Below are 10,516 nucleotides of genomic sequence, written 5' to 3'. Positions count from 1 at the left end.
TAAAGATGCCGGGGAGGGCCACCAAAATCCTCAGAGGTTACCTCTATGTGTTTTCCCCTGACCTTTCTTACCAGAAAGCATGTCATCCAAACCCTGTGATCTTTGGGAGGAAGCAGCTTTGGACTGTTCTGTGTTAACCTGAGTGCTTGTCTACTTTGGAGTGTCAAGGGCTGCCTGAGACACTTGAGCCATTTGTAATCCCTTCCCTTCAGAGCTGATCCACAGGAGCACTATGGAAGTCTGCATTTCTATTTCAAATTACAACCTTTGTCACTCCAACTGTCACCAACTCTTATTACCTTTTTCTTTGAAACTGTTCTAAATTCTGACGTACTTTTCTCAAATGCTTTGTTTTGCACAGTGTCTGTAGCTGTGAATGTGTCTTTCAGACAAGACACTTAGAGAACAAATGACATACAGCTGTTGGGGTCACGAGAAATGGAAGTAGCAGCACACACAAAGGAGGAACATGTAATCCAATCTGTCTTAAAAGACCAGCAAGGCAGGGGGTTCCATTTGTTGAACAGAACATTATGTACTGTTGAGTCATTGTATTAGTTCATTTATCCTGTTCCAGAAATTTCTCACGACACACTGTACATTTGTTCATTCTAACACCATTCTCTAATTTCAATAAAGAGTACAGGCCATTGAGTCTATCTGGCCAAGTTCAAATGCCCTCATCACTTGGACATACTTGCTCTTCCCGTGATAGCATCATTTCATTAGAAATGATAAGTTTCAATTTGTTGTATTAAAACACAACAGAATTGGAATTCCAAAGTAGTGAGGGGAAATTATGCCAAAGAAAAGTGGTGCCAGAATAACTAACTATTTAAATAAGGTATTTTAATGCGTTAAATATTAAGAAAGACAGAATAAGGAAGAAGATTAACTCAAGAAAATATATTAGCAACATAGCTAGAAAGGAAGCATTTGATAGATTTGATGATGTAAAAACTTAACTTTATCAAAAAACAAAATTTAAAGATCATTAGGAAAAAAATGACCTTTTCAAATTGGAAGTATAACAAATGCTTGCTATTCTTACAGAAAGAGCACTTCAAATCAGTAAGAAAGCAATGAAAACTCTACTAGGAAATGGACAAAAGATATGAACAAGAAATTCACAATACAAGTGGCTCAAATGAAAATGAAATCTATGATAAATATTTTATTGCAACAAGAATCAGGAAAATGCAAATTAAAAATAAAAATGAGATGTCTCTTCATATCTATTTAATTTGCAATCTTTACAAAGAACAGTGATAACTTGTATTGACAGAGGTTTAGGAAAACAGGCATTCTCATGCATGACTGAAAGGAGCATACATTTAGTAAAGAAGAACTTCAGTTTTAGTACAACTTCAACAAATATTTATTAAGGACACATGATTATGTGCCAGGCACGGGACATAAGTCAGTAAGGTCACGAAGCATCCTGCACTTCTCAGAGGCTTCAATCTAGTTGCAGAAGGTTGAAGGGAAGGAGAAAAAGTATATACAGAGAGTAATTAGAAGATACCTAATATATGCTAGGATAATGATATAAGAATATTCAAACTTCACAAATTGAATAGTTCTGCATAGCTGCAGAACTCCAGGGGAGATGTCCTACCTATAGTCACCTCCCCCACACATCAGTTTTTGGAAGGGAATTCCCAGGAGATTTCTCACATATTCCGGGAAAAAAAAGTTGTCAATATCTTTCCATTCCTATCTTCTCGTTGTCCTCCTCTTCTCCTAAACTAGTTGAGCAGCTACTTCACCATTGCCATGGCTACAGTGGCCTCTAAGACAAGCATTCTGCACTGCCCGTGGCATTCTTTCTGACACCTTCAAAGCCATAAAACCAGTTCCAAGGAAGGTTCTGCTCCGTTCAGGCCTTCCTTTCTCAGAGGAGTTGTGCTCTGTTCTATAAAGAAATACAGACCATCAGATTTCTGTGCTCATAAAGTGTCTGATGCTAGCTTTCTTCCCAGGATCGCCCTGAGAAAAGTTATAGAAGCTAGAGGGGGAAGTATAAACTCCAAGAATTTTTAAAACCAAGAAAAGCTCTGTGGCAACTGAAGGTAGTTTTGAACTGATGTAAATGGGGGTGGTGGTGGGGTGGGGCAGGTCACTGGAGGTGTCACCATGGAAAAGGAAGAATTAGGTTCTGCTCTCACTTTCTCCTTGAGATATCCTGAGACAATCCTCGCCTGCTCCTTCTCCAAGTCAGCAGCAACAGTCCAGGACACTGGTATCAACAGGATTCTATCAGGAGTAACAGCTGATAAAAAAGAGAAAATGGGAGAAAGACAATACCCATTACAACCCACAGCTAGAATTTCAGACAATAGTAACTTGATGGGAGGAATGAGGGAACCAGAGAGATATGAGAATGTGCCCAAATACTTACCAGTTAGTGGGAAAATAGAATATTGTTGAGTTTTTTAAACCAATAGGAGCAAGTAATCACGAACAATTTTAGGTTTCAGGACACCTAGGGACAAAAATAGAATGTTTAGCTTTTAAAACATCAGAAGGAAACCCAATCCAAGGGAAAACAGGAAAGGAGAAAACAAGAACAAATAGAGAAAACAAAAATTTGAGTACATGAAGTACAACGGCAGGAACAATTTCTAATATAGTCATCAACAAATATACATGGGGCAAGCACACATAGTAAAGGGCAGAAGTTTTAGGTTGGATTCAACAGACTCAAAAGTTTACCATAAATTATCTGCAAGAGAATGCTTTAAAAAGACACAGAAAAATGATGGGAAAAGTTGAAACAGGTAAATCTGAAGTAGAAGAAATCTTGCTCTCTTGACAATAAAGAATATAAATCAAAAACACCAAAAGGGACAAATGGATGTCTGATAAGTGGAACAATGGAATAGGAAGATGACAGTCATATACACACACATGACTAACTGTACCCTCCTACTGTATTAAGTAATATTGACAGAACATCAGCAAGAAACAGAGAAATCCACAATTTTCATTTTCAGGGGGGACAGAAAGGTTTTTTTTCAAAAGACATTGGCCAAAATTTTCTAAACTGTTAAAACATCAAGCCACAAATTCAAGAATTTCTAAGAACCCTCAAAATAAACACAAAGACCTAATTCAGCTGAACCCTGAAAAGCAAAGAGCAAGAGCACAATCTCTAAACCATCTAGAGAAAAATGACAAAACAACAGCAGTATGATCAACTCCATATTCAGTTGGGAATGCAGGAAGCCAGATGAAAATGCAATGTTTTCATGAAGTGCTGAAAGGTCATAGCCTTCATCTAGAATACCCCACTTGGTGAACATGTCCTATCCAGAGTAAAAGAAAAATAGGCAAAAGATCTAAATAGACCTTTTACCAAAGAAGAGACATAATGGTCGATAAGCACATGAAAAAAAATGTTCAGTTGTAAATGGGATTATTTATCTCTTTCTGTTACTTCATTACTCATATATAGAAATGGAACAGATTTCTATAAATTGAATTCTGTATCCTTAAACTATACTGACTTCATTTGTTGGACCCAAACTGACATTTTTCCAAGGACATATAAATGGCCAACACACACAATAAAAAGTGTTCAACATCACTTATTAGGGAAATGCAAATCAAAACCACAATGATATATCACTTCACACCTGTCAAAATGGTTAAAATCAAAAACACAAGAAATAGCAACTGTTGGGGAGGATGTGATGCAAAAGGAACCCTCGTGCTAACTGGTACAGCCACTATGGAAAACAGTATGGAGGTTCCTCAAAAAGTTAAAAATAGAATTAAGTCTTGATCCAGTAATTCCACTCTTGGGTATTTACCCTAAGAAAACCAAAACACTAATTTGAAAAGATATATTCAATCATATGTTTATCGTAGCATTATTTGCAATAGCTAAGACGTGAAAGCAACCCAAGTGTCCATCGATAGATGAATGGATAAAGAAGATGTGATGTATCTAAATACAATGGAGTATTATGCTGCCATAAAAAGGAATGAAATCGTGCCATTCGCAGCAGCATGGATGAACCTAAAGGGTATAATGCTAAGTGAAACAAGTCAGACAGGGAAAGACAAATACTATATGATTTCATTCATATGTGGAATTTAAGAAACAAAACAAATGAGCAAACAAAGAAAAAAAGATACAAACAGAAAAATAGAATCTTAAATACAGAAGACAATCTGGCGGTTGCCAGAGGACAGGTGGGTGAGGGGACGGGGGAAATAGACTAAAGGGATTAAGAGTACACTTAATGAGATGAGCACTGACAAACGTATGGAATTGTTGAATCATTATCTTGCATACCTGAAACTAATGCAACACGTTATGTTCAATTAAAAAAAGAAAATGTTCTATGTCATTGGTCATCAGGAAAATGAGAATTAAAACCATAGTTAGATACAACTACACACTGACAGAATGGCTAATTATATTTTTTTTAAATGTCAAATGTGTTGAGGTTGTAGAACAGTTGAAACTCATTAATTTTTGGTGGGAAAATAAAATGATACAACTGCTTTGGGAAAAGTTCTGGCAGTTTTTAAAAAACATAAAACTAAACATATAATCACATCTCAGCCATTCCATATCTACAGAAATGAAAACATGTGTTCATAGCAGCTTCAACTTAGACAAGAATGTTCATAGCATCTTTATTCATAAAAGTCCCAAACTGAAAACAGCCCAAAGTGTCCATTAACAAGAGAATGGAAAAACAAACACACAAAAACCTCGTAAATTCATACAATGGAATAAAACTCTATAATAAAAAGTAATTAATTTTTAGTAGTACTTGCAACACATGGTTGAGTCTCAGAAGACATTATGCTGTGTGAAAGAAGCTTTACACAATATGGTATAACTGTTGATTCTATTATTCTATTATTATTTTTTTTCACCATGACAAGTCTTGCCCATTTGGAAGTTCTTGTATAAATGGTGTCCTTAAAAGAAAAACTGTAAATAAGCTGATTTCTTTTGGAGGATATTCACACTGAAATATTTATAGAGAAGTGTACTGATGTCTATGATTTACCTTAAAATGCACCCAAAGTGAGATCGATTAAAGTATGGATAAGAGGGATAGATGGATAGATAGATGAGGGGATACATGAGAAAAAGGCAAAATAAGATGTTAGTGGTAAGATCTAAGTGGTGTTTATACAGGTGTTCACTATAAAATTGCAAAAACTTTTCTGTATGCTTGAAAACTTTTCTGTACGCTTGAAAAAACTGGACAAAAAATACATGAGACCCTTAGGAAGCAGATTTTCAAACTTTACTAAAAGCCATAGAGGATTTTATTACTAAACAGAGAGATGTCCCATGCTTTGTCATGGGATGCTACAATATTGCAAAGATGGAAATTCTCCCCAAATCCATGTACAAATTAAATGTAATCTTTAGAAATTCCCAGTTGTATGTTTTTACCTAACCAACTTAGATTAAACTTTATATGAAAGAATACATATCCAAGAACAGCGAACTCAACTTTGTAAAAGAAAAGAGTAAGAACTTGTCTAGCAGATTTCTCAAGATATTATCAAGCCATAATAATAGTAACATGCAGTAGTGGTACAACATACAACAGCAGACAAGTTGGCCAAAGAGGGAGCTCAGAGCAAGAGCCACATGTGTGCACAGGAGCATCATAGATGGCAGGAATAGCCTCACAGGCCAGCTGGGCAAGGATGAGCTATTCAGTGGGTAGTGCTTGGAGACTGGCTCCCTAAATGGGAAATAGAAGATGGAATCCCTTCTGTAACCACATATTAAATGAACACCAGATGAGTGAAACCGTAAAATGATTGTCCTTCTCCGATTGACTTTCTTCACTCAGCATAATACCCTCCAGTTCCATCCACGTTGAAGCAAATGGTGGGTATTCGTCCTTTCTGATGGCTGAGGAATATTCCATTGAGTACATAGACAACATCATCTTTATCCATTCATCTGCTGGTGAACACTGAGGCTCCTTCCACAGTTTGGCTGTTGTGAACATTGCTGCTATAAACATTGGGGTGCAGGTGTCTGGTGTTTCACTGCATCTGTATCTTTGGGGTAAATCCCCAGTAGTGTTTCACTCATATGGGGAATATAAGAAATAGTGAAAATGATTATATAGGAAAGGAGGGGAAAAATGAGTGGGAAAAGTCAGTGAGGGTGACAAACCATAAGAGACTCCTAACTCTGGGAAACGAACAAAGGGTAGTGGAAGAGGAGGTGGGCGGGGGGTGGGGTGACTGGGTGACGGACACTGAGGGGGGCACTTGACGGGATGAGCACTGGGTGTTACGTTATATGTTGGCAAATTGAACTTCAATAAAAAAATATATATAAAAAAATGAACACCAGATGGATCACTTGCAAAACATAAAAACTATTGTGCTACCAAATGACTATCCAATAAACTATTTTGTAACCTAAGGACAGAGGACTTCTTACCCAACTTCAGAGCTTCAAACAGGCACATCCAAGACTCTCAATTTCTCCCAATTTCCTGGTTGGCCCCAGTGCAGTGACTGACTCCTCCCCAGTCACATCAGTTCCTGAAAACAGACGCCTGAGGGCCAGATGCCCATCGTTTCAATCATCACTCGGACAGCATCCCAATTCATCATCAGCTAAAACGTGCCATGCCTTCTGCAAAAAACACAGAATAATAATATTGTATGAAAATTGTAACATTATATTTAAAAACCACCAAAGAGCAAACATCCCAATGTAAACAACAGAAATAACAGGTTCATTTTAGTGGCAAGATCTTAAGTCGTTAGTCTTACCTCTGCGCCTTTATAGATTTGACAACATGACTGCATTGAGCAGACCTTTGTGATTAGGGGGTAAAACTCATTTTCCCCACAGAGGTCAGGAGATTGGGAGCATTGCTTTGAGTAGGTGTGTGAGCACCTTGCTCTAGGGGAAAAAAGGTGTTGCCCGAGGGTGCTCACACAAAGAGAAACACCGAGTTTCAACTTTTTTTTTTGCATGCTCCACATTCAAAATCATGCTAAACACTCAAGTACTGAAATGTTTCATCTCATTGACCCTGAAATCACATCCACTGGGGTTACAAAAGATAAACCTATCCGAAAGTGAATGCTTTTACTTTTAAAGTCAAGCAAATACACAGGTAGGAGCATGTACACACACACACACACACTCTCTCTCTTTCTCTCTCTCTCTCTCTCTCTCTCTCTCTCCCTCTGGGTTTGGGAAAGTCTGTGAGCCTGTAAATCTGTCCAGTTGATCTCAAGGTTGAAGGGGGCTTCCGTTTCTATTGTCACTGGCATCTCATTCCGCCAGTTTGCTCCTAGCTGGGGGCAAAGAGAGCATGGTTCTCACTGGGTTGAGAACGTTCCTCTACTTGGACTAGTTTTACACGGTCTCCCTCCTTAATAAATATATTCACATATTTCTGATGAAAACATTGTCAACCTTTGATTTTCAACTCTAAGATCGTGTTTCAAAAGTCCTTGTTATCAGTTGTGAGCTCTGACAAGCAACTTCTAAATTGGTGATGATGTGATTAACACGGGCATTTAATGTGCACTGTGCTAAAGCAGAGGCTCGTTAGCTCTGGAGGCTGTAGGAATGAAGATAATCAGCCCATGCACTGATGAGAAATTTTTTATTAGAGGCTTTGTTTTTTAGTTTGCATTGGCATTCCTTAGAAATCTGCATTTTGGAACTGAGGCCTGAACAGGTACTTTGTATGTGTGATAAGATGAAGAGAACCAGAAGCAGTAGAAGTTGCATTTGCAACTTTAGAACAGTTTTTGCAAGATTGAGTATTTCTGTATATTAATCAAGCATGTATTTTGCATCTATTTGAAGACAAGCACTGTACTAGGCTCTGGATTTCAGGAACATGGCCTCCCTTTCTTTATATTTTCCTTCCCTCCTCCTCTCCCTTCCTTACCCCATTTCCATCTTCTTTTATTTCTTAACTTCCGCAATTATTTAACTAAGAAACCTCTGTGTGAAGAGCAATTTGCTACCTGTTTTGAGATATAAAGAATGATCCTCCCCCTCGCTTCCAGGAACATGGAATTAGCCAAAGTGCAAAGCATGTGCACTCACAAAGTCAAAACCCAATATAAAAACTTGATGCCTTAAATTACAAAATAGAAAAGATGTTACAAGATAACAGCATAAAACAGATGCAAATGAAATAGATGGTCTGTAGCCAGCCCAGAGGAAAAGGAGATGACTTTGCTGGGAAGGCTTTTTTCTCTCAGTTAGGCAAATGAGCATTACGGAACACCTAGAAAGGGACAAATTGTGTTTCTTCGAAATGGATCACGTTGAATGCCTAGGCAAGGTTAGATCCAAAGTGGAGTACAAAGGAAGGTTTCCTTCAAGGTGGAGGTGAGCAGGGAAGGTGCAGGCTCCGGAAAGCATGCTGAGTGGCTGGGGAAAGGACCATGGCATTCTGACCAGGACAGAAGTTCCTGCAGGGAAATGCAGGAGAAAGGCAGGCTTTCCATCTGCCTCCTCTGTCCCAGTGAATGTGAATTCAGACAGAATTTGGACAGGAGCCCAGAGAAGTGCACTGAAAGAACTCATTTAAAATATGGCCTCAGAGCATACCTGCCAGGCAGTGTTTCCAGGATGTTGGTTGAGGAGCACCTTTCCTGGACCCAACTCAATCGGCCAACAAAATTAAGGGGAAAATAAATTTTAAAGGGATCTGTGTCTGGAGCATGTTGTATGAGGCCAGTTTATTTCACTGGATGTGTATTGAACTCAAGGTTTAAATAGATCCAAACGTTGAGTCCATGTTTTAATCTAATCATATGATTTGCGTCGTTTTTCCATAGTTGATGCAAGTTGAACACAATAGTCAGCTAACAGGCAGTATGAGACAATATGCTTTCTCCATGTCTGAACCTTAAATCTTTTTCTAGGGAGCCTAATGGAAGCTATTAAGTAGCCATGACTCCCTCAAGGAGTTCACTAATCTTTAAAAATCTCTCTGGTGTCCTATCTGGCCCCTGCCCCATCTGAATAATGTAAATCAGTGTTGTATAAAATGTTTAATTTTTAAATGAATCTTAGGGGGGGTCACATAAAAATTATCTGCAGACTTGGAATAATTGATGGTCTTTAGATAAACAGAAAAAATCAACATGTGCAGAAGTTCTAGTGAAAGTTTTCCATAGAAGCCACTGGAGGAGACCAGTACCCGTAAGTGGCCTCCAAAGTATACACAAGATGATATGGCTGCTTCACAGAAACAAGCAGCACCATGAGCTCATAACTGGGCAAAGGAGGCTGAGACCCTTTCCCAACCTATCTGACAAAACCAACAACATACAACAAAATTCATCAGAGGAGGAATGGCAAGTGCCTCACCCACGGAAGATCCTGCAAATGAATTAGCAAATGATTCATTAGCAAATGAATCATGGGACTCTTTCTGCTTAGCCTGAATGCAACCTCAGAGTCCTTCTTAACCCAGTGTGTTAACAGGCAGTACCCATTTATACAAGCTGTTTGTTATATGAGAGGGAATCTATTTGTATTCCTGACCTAGACTCATGCCTGCATGACGTGCAGATAATATATTGGCACAGTAAAACCTGGAATAAGAGAACTCCACCCTGTGGAAGACAGCATACCAAGCTTGTGTTACTCATTTTTTGTTGTTGTTGTTCATAGACTTGATATATTTCTGCAGAGGACTCACCAAGTGCTGGAGACACAGAAATGAAGAAATGCTCACTACCTGCCCCCCTTAAAGCTTACCTTCTAATAGAATTCCTTGTTACTCTCTACCTACATATCTAATTGCAAATGAAATTACATTACATCTAGTATTTAAAAGTAAAAATCATATCAACAGTGTGGTGATGGGATGAGAGAGTGGTGGGGAGAGTTATTAGGTTAATAACATGAAGCTGCCATTTTTGTAGGTCAAGAAGAGCCAAATATCAACAACTTCATACTGAAGTTGAATCTATAGTTTAACAAGATGGTCAGGCAATCGCCTTCAAGGGGATGGCACGTGAGCTGATTATCCAACAAGAGGAAGATATGAGCATGCAAATACCTGGAATAGAGCTCTCCTGGCAAGAGAAGAGCAGGCGGGAAGGCACCGAAGCAGGAAATACAGAACTGCTTTATCGAATATTAGTTGCCCATAAAGTTCAGGGTCCACTTCTGGATTCTCTATTCTGTTCCACTGATCTGTGTGTCTGTTTTTGTGCCAGTACCACACTGTCTTGATGACCACAGCTTTGTAGTACAACCTGAAATCTGGCATTGTGATGCCCCCAGATATGGTTTTCTTTTTTAAAATTCCCCTGGCTATTCGGGGTCTTTTCTGATTCCACACAAATCTTAAAATAATTTGTTCTAACTCTCTGAAGAAAGTCCATGGTATTTTGATAGGGATTGCATTAAACATGTATATTGCCCTGGGTAACATTGACATTTTCACAATATTAATTCTGCCAATCCATGAGCATGGAATATTTTTCCATCTCTTTGTGTCTTCCTCAATTTCTTTCAGAA

The 10,516-nt window shown here is 38.4% G+C and overlaps 1 long non-coding RNA gene across 1 annotated transcript; it reads right to left on the bottom strand.

The window, feature by feature from the left end:
• Positions 1-1,266: 1,266 nt before the first annotated feature.
• LOC111096917 lies at positions 1,267-6,632 on the bottom strand. The gene is made up of 4 exons (XR_005361725.1): positions 6,443-6,632; positions 2,402-2,485; positions 2,169-2,272; positions 1,267-1,915 (listed from the first exon to the last, which is right to left on the bottom strand). It is a non-coding gene; the product is annotated as an uncharacterized LOC111096917 (long non-coding RNA).
• Between the last annotated feature and the right edge of the window lie 3,884 nt (positions 6,633-10,516).

The sequence above is a fragment of the Canis lupus genome, chromosome 7 (genome assembly GCF_011100685.1).
Source record: "Canis lupus familiaris isolate Mischka breed German Shepherd chromosome 7, alternate assembly UU_Cfam_GSD_1.0, whole genome shotgun sequence".
Lineage (NCBI taxonomy): Eukaryota > Metazoa > Chordata > Mammalia > Carnivora > Canidae > Canis > Canis lupus.
Note: the sequence above shows the minus strand (reverse complement) of the source record. Positions and strands in the feature narration are given on the sequence as shown.